The sequence below is a fragment of the Polypterus senegalus genome, chromosome 13 (genome assembly GCF_016835505.1).
Source record: "Polypterus senegalus isolate Bchr_013 chromosome 13, ASM1683550v1, whole genome shotgun sequence".
In the NCBI taxonomy this organism is placed as follows: Eukaryota; Metazoa; Chordata; class Cladistia; order Polypteriformes; family Polypteridae; genus Polypterus; species Polypterus senegalus.
Window position 1 is genome coordinate 130283496 of NC_053166.1, and position 12708 is coordinate 130296203.

Here is a 12708-nt window from a genome sequence, read left to right on the forward strand (position 1 = left end):
AAGGATAAGCAAATAGAGAAACGGGATGAGTTCAGGCATTGCTAACTTGCATCGGTCCTCTGAACAGAGGATAGGCCTCTTATTGCTTTTGTTTCTGTGTTTTTTTGGACTGCATCAAGATGATCTGAACTCTTATGGCAACGTTCCAGTTAACTGAAGCCAGTGGTAAACTCTTAAAATTATAAAGATCCTCTTGGCAAGCCTTTCCGGTTTGCGTCCTGTATATACAAACATCACTTACAGATCATTTCAGAGCTCAAGCAGTAAAGACTGCAGTGTTAACATTTTATTTACCAAAACACAACAGAAGACATTCATCGAGCACAGATAGATAGATAGATAGATAGATAGATAGATAGATAGATAGATTAGCCCTAACCATTACTTTTTAAATGTTTATATGGAATTGCTTCTGTCTTCCTTTCTGTTTTTTTCCAAAGACATCCTCCCATGTACTGAATCTCCCTGTACTAATAATAGGGTGATGGCTGCCGGATACAAGTCAGGAACCAAACGTGGATGAGATGCCAGTCTACACAGGGCATACTTTAGGTCACACACACACACACACACACTAATTTACAGTTCAGCCACCAATGAACTTGGCTAACTTCTCTGGGGTTCAGGAAAACCTAAATAAAGCCAGCAGGGGTAAAATGTAAAACAAAATTATATAAATTCACCAGGAGCCAAACCCTGGGTGGGACACTGAAGTCTGTCATGACCACATGCACATTTATGTACCAGCATACCAGTACCTATCTAGGAAGATATAATCATGGCACTGAAGACTGTTAATATGCCAATAAGAATTTCACTGTTCTCTGGACAAAAGCCGATAACAAAACCATAAACCTAAAACCTATCCGTATTATAGTGCCTTTCATATCTGTCTATTTAGAACGTACAGAGATAGACTTAAATGGCTTTATCTAGAATGTCATATCTTTCCTATCTATCCATCTGCCTAGAATATGAAATGGGCTGTCTGTCTGTCCATCCAGAGTATGGTGCCCTTCTTATCTATCTATCTATCTATCTATCTATCTATCTATCTATCTATCTATCTATCTATCTATCTATCTATCTATCTATCTAGATAACGTAATGAAACCACCAAGAGGATAATAAAGAGTTGGGACACCACCTGGTGACCCTGTGTATTAACAGGAAAACAATGAACAATTCTTTTGAGAAAAATGAGATTAACATCTTTTCAGACATAAGTCCACAACACAACTCATTCAAAATTTCGGTGCCAGGGTCTTTATATGATACCAGCATGAGGGGGTGGATCTAGGAGGGTGAACAACATTAGTAATGTCAGCAGTGTAATGGCTGTCAATCTTCCATTCTGTGGGGGGAGAAAGAGAGAAGGCATTAGACAACAGCGCCAACCCCTGGTTCGGTGGATAATTACCATCACCGGAGCCAGTAAGGTGCCTCCTATGTGCATACGTCTGATGATAGATAGATAGAGAGACTTGAGAAGCAGTATATTATAGATAGATATATACATGAAAGGCAGTATATTATAGATAGACAGACATGAAAGGCATTGTATTATTGATAGATAGACGAAATGACTAAAAAGGAGGAAAATTAAAAAGAAAGAGAACTCCTGACTTGGCAGTCACAGTCACAGTGAGGCATTATACAGGCATATTGCTGTTGGTATGTAGGAACCCCAGTTGCATTTCTTGACACACTTCTACTGAATAATTTGTTGGTTGAAAGTCCTCAGTGTTAGTGCGTCAGAGTGAGGACGTGCAGCATCGTTCATAGTGGTACTCAGTTTTGTGTTAATTCCCTCCTTTGCTACAACCTCCAGGGGGTCCAGAATATGTCCATAACTGAGCCAGTCCTTTTAATTAGCTTGTTGATTCAGTGGGCCTGTCTTGAAGTTATGTTACCAGCCTAGCACACCACAGCGTAGAAAATCACACTGGCCATCACAGAGTTATAGAAGATGTGAAAAATGCCACTTCCCACATTAAATGAGGGCAGTCGCTTAAGGAAAAAGCGCCTACTCTGCCCTTTCTTCTATAGTTCCTTTATGCTGCAAGACTGGTCCAACCTGTCATTGATGTGGACCCCCAAGTACTTGTATGATTGCACAACCCCTACCTGCACTCCCTGAATTGTGACTAGATATAGAGGTTCTTTAGTGCGGTGAAAGTCAATAACCAGTTTGTTGGTTTTGCTGATGTTAAGTTGAAGACAACTCTCTTTCCAGCCGACTCCTACCCTTCACCTCATCCCCCTTATCGATAGACCCCATAAGTGCAGAATCATCAGAGAATTTCTGAGGGAATGTGACCTGATTTTATATTTACTGTCAGAGGTGTACAGAGTGAAGAGAAAATGAGATGGGGCTAGTGAGAGGTTCTTCTGCAATCCCATACTTAATATTTGGCCTTTTATTGTTTATTTTCAAACTTTAAATTCATCACTTGATCTAAATAATCCCTGTTAATATTTAAAGTGGTATTTATAAATAGGTGAAGTGGATTAGTGTGTGCACATCACTAAAAATAAACAATTTTGAATATTTATAAAACTCTCTTAATTAACTGTCATCCCCGATATCATTATGAGAGAAACATCTGGAAGCAGCTTATTATTATACAGTTTAAGTTTTTGCCTGTTTGCATTTTGCTGTTGTTAAGTTAAATTATATTCACCCTGATATAAAGGGTAATTTCTCATGACATAAATTTTAGTAGGATTCTTATAGTAAACTACGCAAACAAGTTGAGTTAAGGAGCCGCAGGGAATCGTCTCAGTGTCACAGTAATACGCTGATCACAGTCATAAACTAACTCATTTGAGAAAATAAATAAATGAATAAATGTGTGTGTCTGTATCTTCGCTTTACTGCATTGTGCTTTCGTGTCCCTCTCTGTCCAGTATTCTTGGGGGCTCGGCTGCATTCTATACAAGTCTACTTCGTCAAGTGCCTTGTTGTTAATTTTACTGTGGAAAATGGCAATCCTTATTGAATGGGAATGGGATTAATGAAAAAGCTGTGGGAACTGGTAAATTATTTGTCTTTTTCACATGTATGTATTATTCAAGATGCACAAAATTCAGCTTAGATGTTTATAGGTAAGCAGTTCAACATGCACCATGGAAAGCATCTCCTCTGTGCCTGTTGTTTGGAATCCATTATTCTTTCATGAAGGTTACCATTCAGGGAATGAGAAGTTGTAATGAGCAGGATCCAATCAGGAAAAGGCCATTTAATAAGTACAAACCAGTCAGAGTGTGATGGGGTCAGCATTTACAAAAATTCATGTTTTCCCCCATCTATATTGAAATGCTGCACCTTTGTTTCCAGACATCTACATCCCAAGAAAGCATTTTAAAAGTATTTGTTTTCAGAGATTAATGTGCACAAATAGCAAAAAACGTAGGGAAATGTCTACATTTTAAAATAAAAACTTATTAGTGTGGACAGAACCTAAGAAACAACAAAGGACCACAGAAGGATCAGCTCTCAGCCTTTGGAAGATAAAGGCAGTAGGCGGTCCTTCAGCAGTGGCACCAAGGTGGCCCCGCCTCCTGGGGCTCCACCCACAAGGTACATAAATGAATGCTTCACTATACATAGATAGTAAAAAGGTGAACAGTTGACAGCGCAGAAATAATGAATAACAAGCATAACAGCAGAAATGACAAAAATAATGACTGAAAGCCAACAAAAGCAACAGAAATCCAGAAAATAACTACAAGCCAAGGAATAATCCCTTACTGTTAAATAACACACTCAATGCGACAGTGTCAATGGAAAAATAAAGGCACAAAATGACAAGGTGATGATTTGATAATAAAAAAGAATATTTCAAGACTAAAAATAAAAATGAATAAGGTTCAGAAAATTAAATAAAATTAATTCAATTGGTGCCAAATGCATTCCTAATGCATTCACTACAGATACTGTAAAAACACACAAAAGTTTTTTAATTTATCCTTCTCTTTGCTTACAGTTGACAGAAAGCTGCTTGATGCAGACACGTCTTTGATGAGATCGGGGGGCAAGAAATGACTTTTGTAAATATTCTTGGGCTGCCCCGTATTGACTGCATGTTTGTATTCTCGTTTTGTCTGATCCGTTGTTTTAATATTTTGATTATTGAGTTTAGTAAGGTACAGGTCCATTAAGGTGTTCTATTCCACATACTGTACCTCTTATGATGTTATGCCTCCTAATCTCTGTGAACGGGACCCGGGCACAGACAGGCAGACATGTTGTAATTCCACCATCCCACGTTTATTTTACAATATTTACAAACTTCGAGTGCACACAAACCCCTTCAAGTCCCCAAAGTCCAGGCCTCTCTCACATGCTGCCTTTTTTCGGGCCGCCTCCACTCTCGCTTCTCCTGCTTCGTCCTCCTTCCACCCGACTCTAGCCTCAAATGAAGGGGGGCGGCTGCTTTTATTCACACCCGGATGTGCTCCAGGTGCTTCCCGGCAATCTCCCACCGACACGCCCCTGTGTTGCGGAAGTGCCGGCTGTTCTCCCGGAAGCTCTCCGGGTGTCCCTGCTTCTCTTCCCCCCAGCACTTCCTGGTGTGGCGGAAGTGCTGAGGTCCAGGGTTCCCAAGGCATGTGGTCCAAGGTGGGCGCACGCCCTCTTCCGGTCCTTCAAGGCGTCCCAGCCGGGTTGTCGCCCCTGGCATCCCTGACATCTCATATCTCATCTCAGACTTTGTTCAGTTGTTCCTGTAAACTGAAAATGATTTGAGGCCATGCCTTGCTGGCAGAGAGATGTGCTCAAAGTGACATTCATGGCTGATTCTTTTTTTTTTTTTTTTTACTGTAACGTCGGCTGATGTGAAACAGCTTGCTGATTTCGGGGCAGGCTACATTACTGAGTGATTTGTGGATTTTCAAGTTGACCTTGGTAGTATTTCAGATACATTTGGAGGCAATAAAAATTAAGTAATGACACATTGTGCATTATGAGCAGCACAACATCTAAAACACGTGTTGAAATACGCGATTACCTGCTAGGAACCCGAAAAGGCCAGGTCATTGATCACGGGGAATTCCATTACTTGCTAAATTGATTAATATAGCTCTACCTGTTGTCCTTTCAGATGTTTTCAATAAGTTGATCTAAGCCTTCTATGTTTAGACTTTAAAGTCTTTATTTAAATCACGCTATTTTCAGGCTTAAAAATAAAAAAGAAAGTTGGTCAATAAAGAGGTCTGTTTTCTGCTGCTTGTTTTGAATGTGTTGCTTTGGTGCCTATTAGTGTTGGATTGGCACTAAAACTTTGTGTTCGGTATCAACACCAGCTGGCAGATCTCAGTACCAATAATTAAAATGGTACCAAAGCAAAAGGCAAATAACTCCCCCACCTGTGCAATCCCCCCTTATCTCACAATCTCACGCCTCTGTGCTCACAATCGCGTGCCTCCCAGCATTTCTGCACTCTGCAAATCAATATGAGGTGCCACCTTGGAGTCTTCTGTGCATTTATAATAAATATATTTCTTTAAAGAGTGTGCCTTTTTCAGGCCTTGTTCAGTACCGGCATACCACACAACCTTAGTGCCTGCACAGTTTATCTGTTGGCTACTTGGGATTGCTTGTGATTACAATAAAAAACACATCAATGGTTAGACAGATAGAACTTTATTTGTCTCCAGGAGGAAATCGGACTTTTTACAGAAGCTCTTTAAATAAATAAATACATAAATAGGTAGATAAGTAAGTAAATGAATAAATATACACATAAAAATACACGTAAACACTTTGGTCTGAACACACACCAGAAAGACTATAAAGTAAGAAAGTTCATTTCTGACTTGGCTGTCAAAGTCCCAGTCAGACATCATGTAGACGTACTGCTGTTGGTATAAAGGAGCCCCCATGGCATTACTTGGCACACTTCTGCTGAATAATTCATTGGCGGAATGTCCGCAGTGTTAGTGTGTCTGACAGACGACGTGCAGCATTGTTCATATCATCCCTCCTTTGCTACTACGTCCAGGGGGTCCAGAGAGTGTCCCATAACTGAATCTGCCTACTTATTCAGTTTGCTGATTTTGTGGGCCTCTCTAGAAGTGATGTTACCAGCCCACTACACCACTGTGTAGAAAATTGCACCGGCCATTATGGAGTTTTAGAACATGTTGAGGATGTCACTTCCCACATTAAAGGAATGCCATCTCATAAGGAAGAGTCTGCTCTGCCCTTTCTTCTATAGTTCCTCTGTGTTCTGAGACCAGACCACCAAGTATTTTTAGGAGTGGACCACCTCTACATCCACACCTTGAATAGTGACCGGACATAGATGCTCTTCTGTGCAGTGAAAGTCAATAACCAGTTCCTGACATTAAGATGCAGACAATTCTCTTTGCACCAAGAAACAAGGTTCTCCCCCTGACTCCTCTCCTCTGTCTCATCCCCTTTATCAACACCCCACAAGTGCAGAATCATCTGGGAATGCTGGTATATAAATATAGCAAAGAGACAAGGAGACAGGCCTGTTCCTTGTGATGTTGCTCACATCCATATCAGAGACTCCGTCCTTGAGTCTCACTAACTGCCGTCTGCCTGACAGATAGTCCGTTATCCAGGACACCATAGGCTCATCCACCTGCTGAGCTCTGAGCTAACCTCTTAACCTCTTGGGGGATGGCTACATGATGATTACATTTCTTATCTAGCATATCTGGAATTTCTTCATATCTTTATACCTGGAGCTGCTAGCCTGCTTTCATGTTTCTTCGGCAGACCTTTTGACCCTGCAGTGTTCTCGTCATAGCTTTACTGTCTGAACTTTTCAGTTTCAATGTGTTTGAAGGTTAGCCCCTTTTAAGCTGCCCAATAATTTTTTTTTATTATTTCTTACACAATTTAATCTGTATCTAGCATGGTTGTTCAAGTGAAGAAAGGTTATCAACTCTGAAATATTTTGGGATGCCCCATTTACAAACAGTGATGAACAAAAAAACATTGCTTGATGGCGTTAGAAAACAACAAAAAAAGCAATTTCCCCATAGTGTGGTGTCCTTTGGTTAATTCTTCTCTGCCAATGGGTCGTCGGACTCGGAGCTCCTTTGGTCAAGTCTTCTCCACAATATGGGACAACTCCTTCTCAGCGGTTATCTCTTTGAAGCTCCAAAATTGGGGGGGTGGAGTTAGTTGTCCTCCCTGGGCATTTTCTTGAGACTCTGGAGGAAGAAAATGACAAGACGATTAGTGTCAGCGCCCCCTTTTGGCCTGGGGTGGTATCACATACCTGGGAAGAGCTGGGTGGTGATCCTCAGACTCGCTTGTGTGACACCAGTATATGTATATGTGTTGAACTATAACAACGACAGATCTGGAGTTGCATAACCCTAATTCAAATTACCTCACAACGTTCTAGTCTATTTCTTGATGTTTACATTTTAGTGTGTGCCGTATAACAGAGAAAAGAAAGGAAGAGTAACCCATTTTCTGCAGTACAAATTAAATGGCATGTCATTAACTGTGAGTAAAAATTCTTGCAAATATAAACATTTCAATATTTAGAAAGCATGTTGTCAAAATGAACAAATGACAAATAACTGTCACTCAGAGGTTGATTACTTTAGGAAAACAATGCTGGATTTAAAGTGACTGGAAGAAGAAGACATGAAGGATAATGGCAGAAGAAAGATGATTAAAGCCTTCTATGGAAACTTTAAAAACTCTGTTCAGATGAATTGTTATTGCAGGATGAATAAACAAGAAGACGTGATTTGTAGTTTATGCCCCAATACTGCCTATGTTCTTGTAGCTACACTGTGTAAAAGTTATTAAGTAAAAGTGCAGCCAACAGAGACATGATGGTAGCCCTGAGTTTATCCAGTTTTAGATTTACAGTTTGTAATACTCTCCTTCTGCAGTACTCGTATTCTACAGGTTCTCTCAGCATTGACCATTTAAATCTTGAATTGCCTTTTGTGATGTGGCTACTGCAAGAATATCATGAAGGGAGACAAATAAAAGTATTTCCTCTGGCTGCAAGGAATATATAAATAATCCCCTCTAAAAGTTTACAGTGAGAAAGAGACTCAAGAAAGAGCCTGATAATACTGCACATCCAACTTTACCTATTCATCTTGGCCAAGATCCAGATTATATCCCAGCAGTGTTGAGTGCGAGGCACAAATGAACCTGAGATGGTCCTCTGCACAACACAGTCACACACTCACACTCGCCGACAATGGGTCAGCTTTGAGTTACCAGCAAACCTTACCTCCTGCTCTTTGGGAGACTTAATAGAAATCCCCCCCAGACACAGGAGCTTGTGCAAGCTCAACATAGGCAGTGATCAGCTCCACTTAGGCAATGACCATCTCAATATAGGCGATGACCAGTTCCACTTTGGCGATAACCAACTTAACATTGGGGATGTCCAGCTCCACATTGCTTATGTAGAGCTGGACATTGCCTATGTGGAGCTGGACATTGCCTATGATCAGCTCCACATTGCTTATGTGGAGCTGGACATTGCCTATGTGGAGCTGGACATTGCTTATGTAGAGCTGGACATTGCCTATGTGGAGCTGGACATTGCCTATGTGGAGCTGGACATTGCCTATGATCACCTCAACATTGGGGATGTCTAGCTCAACACAGGCAATGACCAGCTCTGCTTAGTGCATGACCAGCTCCACATAAACAGTGACCAGCTCCACATAGGCAATGACCAGCTCAACATAGGTAATAACCAGTTCTACTTAGGCGATGACCAGCTCCACATAAGCAATGATCAGCTCCACATAGGCATTGATCACCTCCACTTGGACGATGACCAGCTCAGCATAGGCAGTGACCAACTCCACATAAGCAATGACCAGCTCAACTCAGGTGGTGACTAATTCCACGTAGGCCATGACTGAACAGCTCAACATAGGCAATAACCAATTCCGCTTAGGCGATGACCAGCTCCACATAGGCAATGACCACCTCCACTTGGGCGATGACTAGCTTAACATAGGTGGTGATTAATTCCACGTAGGCCATGACTGTTCAGCTCAACTTAGGCAATAACTAGGTCCACGTAGGTGATGACCAGCTCAAAATAGGCAAAGACCAGTTCCACCCTGGTGGAAAAAAGCTTAACATAGGTGATGACCAGCTCAACATAGGTAGTGACCTACTCATAACAGGCAGTAACCATTTCCACATTTGAGCAGACATTAATCAACCTGCTAATCACCTATCACAAAATGAAAAAAACTGCCTCCAGTACTTGCTGTATACCCACTTCAATGCTTTCATTTTAAAATTGTAGTTTTAAAGGAAAATGTCCTCTGTCCACATTAGCATTTTAACATTGTTTATGAAAGTATCATGGAAAGAATCCTTGGAAGAAGAGTACTGCCTTTGCCCACGGAACTCATTGCACAAGTGTAGCTAGCAGTAATGTATTTGCCTTTTGCACATGTGCAGTATTCAGCTTTTAAACTGTACAAAATGCAATTTAGCATCACAATAATAACTTCTTCTATGTCCGCTATGCTGGAATGTGTGCTACTTTTCAGTCCCAGTGATGCCAGGATGAGAGGAGGTGGTAAGGAGGATCTGCTGGTTTAGGAGGCAGAGGAGAGACCTAGCAGGATGAGGACAGATGACATGTTGGTAGCCGTAGCCTGTTCTAAAGTGCTGATAATAAATAGTAGAGCCATCTTGATGGAATGGCCCATCCCGAAGACCGACTGATTAGGATCGAGCAGTCAGTTCTGTAGAAGAAAGGAATAGAGTTGGTCAGTGACAGCATGTTCCAGTGTTTAAGACAGAAAGGAGCGGAGAGAGACTGATCTGTAATTTGTATTGGGAACGTGTTTTACTGTCAGGAGTGCCTATCCGACATGTAAAAGAGGAAAACGCACGAGGTATCCAAGCTGAAATAACCTCTCTTAAGGTAAATTTCAAAGAGCAAATGATTCAGCAGCTGCTTTAAGAAAGCTGATTTTGAATGGTAATGCTTTTTAAACGGGACTTTTTACAATTTCTAAATGTGAATATGTATGGCACATTCTCCTCAATATATCTCAACAAAACTGAACACATTTCCTGGAAAGAATACAAATCTCTTTTTCTTGAGGTGTCCTTGTTGTAATCACCGGTGGCCAAGTGTGCACCAAATATCAACGGAATTATCCTACGGAGTACCAAGCTGTCTGGACACACAGGCAAACATGACAATGACTGAAGGACCTTTTCATATTTTATGCGGTTGCGGTTATTCATAATTACTTCCGAAATGTGTCAGCTGTCCAGGGTAAATATCCACTACACACACAATAATAATTGCAGATCGACCTTATGAGAACCTGTGGGCTATGTGATGTGCTGCCATGCTGTATATTACCATATAGGTTCAGTAATCCTAAGTCTATATTGAATTCAAAAAAGTTTTTCTTTTATAAATAAAAAAATACGTATCTGTGTGTCTGTGCATGTGTACAGTATGTCTGTCTAGTTGCCATGTCTCTGCCATTTCAACAGATGGCACATCACAAATATTTATAGTAATAAAATGCATTGGATTTATCATTCCAGCAGGTGGCGCATCACAAATGTTAACACTGCTTTTACAAATCCCATACAAAATGGCATTTAACAGAGACATATACATTGCATTTGTCATTCCAACGGATGGTGTTTCATAAACATTGGTAATACAAAGATTTGCTGTAATGTATTTTATTACTAGAAATGTTTGTGATTCACTATCTTTTGAAATGATAAATGCACTGCATGTTATTACAAAACGCATTCCAATAGATGGTGTACTGCAAAAAGGTCTGTTTGGATTATTTAGATTTCAACCTGTGTTAGATGGGCATCACAGCTAGTTTTTAACAAATTTGTGAGACATGTTTTCACTTTATCATTATGGGTTACTGAGTGTGGATATATAAGCAAAAATAGGAAATGTACCCATTTAAAATTAAATCTAACACAATAAAGTGTGCAGAAAGTGGTGGGGTCTGAATACGTTCTGAATCTACTAGGTTCATCATTTCCATATTTTCCTTTTGTTTTCCAGTTGTTGTTCTCCAAAGATGCGGGTTTGCTTTTGCTATTAATATTTTTTTTTTCGATTACCATTTGATTTGATAGAGAAAGTGATGATAATTTAACTGCCAAACTAGAGTAGCTGGTGTTGTTTCTCTGTAATCCGGTACATTTGATCATCCGTCATGCACTTCAGAAGTTCCCCTTTGAATATGCATAAGCAGGGAAATGTCTACAGTATTATTTTTTTATTTTATTTTAATTTTTTTTCCCATTCCCTGCCAAAAAGGTCTCAATATTACACTAATGACAAAAAGGCAGCTTTGTGCTGTTTGGTCTGCCAACATTCAGACTTCAAAGGCGGCTCCGTTGTAATGAAGCGGAGCAAATCTCCCAGCCTTCTTTACACCGAGTTGAGCTGGGGGATCAGTAATGGCAAGTCGGGCTTGCTTCAGTTGGGTGTGTGCTGCTTTTTATTGGAGCTTTTCTTAGGGGGACATTAGGCGCAGTTGAAACACACTTTTGATTCATTTTTATAAAGTCTGCTGCTTGTCGCTATAACTGATTATCTCTATATTGTGGTGTGGCTGCTAGTTTTTGTGTGAAATAAATACAAAATAAAAAATCACAGAAATATCAAGCTTTTGCTAAGGGGGCCAAATTTAAACAAACACTTGAGGAAATCACTGAAGTGTTGGTCCAAGCAGAATAAAGCAGCTTGACCTGCCGGCGCAGCCTGTGGTTGATCAAGTGCCATAAAACCATTGAGTGCTTTCCTACAAGGAGGAGCTACGGCCTGAACAGCACAATCCCAGAATACCTGCGCCTTGCAGGCTTACTTCTGAGGCACAAGTGCTGTCTGTTAAAACAGACGCTACACAAATGGGAAGGAAAAAGATTGTGTGCTTCTGTGGCGACAACAGTCAATGTTAACAGTCCTTTTTTTTTTTTGTTGTGAATTTACAGAAACCATTCTTGAAGCACCTGAAACAAGAAAGGGCTAAATGATTGGGAAATGACGGTATCCTGATGTGACATGGCCTGAACGTACACAGAATTCAAAGTAAGTTGTTCATTTTCCTCTCTGGTTTTATATCACTGCACCAAAACGATTGGCACATGGTGTTCAGATATGGGGAATGTTGCTAAGCAAATTGTTCTTCACTCCTGGGCAGTTCTGAATCTGGAAGGTGAAGTTCTTGTGTTTCCGCTTGCTGCATGGTGATGGCTTGATTAACAGAGCCAGTTCTAGGATTTTTGCCGCCCTTGGCGAAGTTGTAAATGGCACCCTGCCATCCCTCTTTGCTTTGAGAGGAATCATCACTGCCAGACCCGTACATTGAGACCTGCAGACAGGACTGGGGACAGCGAAGTATTTAGGACCTCAAATTCACAATTTGAGAATGTCGAGTTATAGCAACATCTGTTTACAAGACTGTCTTAGAAAAATATACTCTTGAGGGGAGCCATTTCAGAAAATAAGCAGGAATGGGGCTGTATTAGTGGTCTTTATTTCTTTCTTTCAACAATTCTCTAAAGAAGATTTAGAAACACTTCAGTTGTTGTAGCTGCCCCTGAAAGTGTTCTCCTGGTACAGATGAGACCACGCTCCGACTGATGTCTGAAGAGTATTTATATGCTCTCTCTATCTTTTACAGCTCTCAAACGCCATGAAAAACTAAAATAAAAGAAAG

At 40.6% G+C, this 12708-nt stretch overlaps 1 protein-coding gene across 3 annotated transcripts in view; it reads left to right on the forward strand.

Annotated features, from left to right (window-relative positions):
• elfn1a (extracellular leucine-rich repeat and fibronectin type III domain containing 1a) overlaps window positions 1-12708 on the forward strand; it is an 858957-nt gene that overhangs the window by 242503 nt on the left and 603746 nt on the right. For all 3 annotated transcript variants that reach the window (XM_039774324.1, XM_039774325.1, XM_039774323.1), the window contains exon 2: window positions 11981-12077. The gene's annotated coding sequence lies outside the window, so the exon portion shown is untranslated. The remainder of the gene's footprint in view (window positions 1-11980; window positions 12078-12708) is intronic.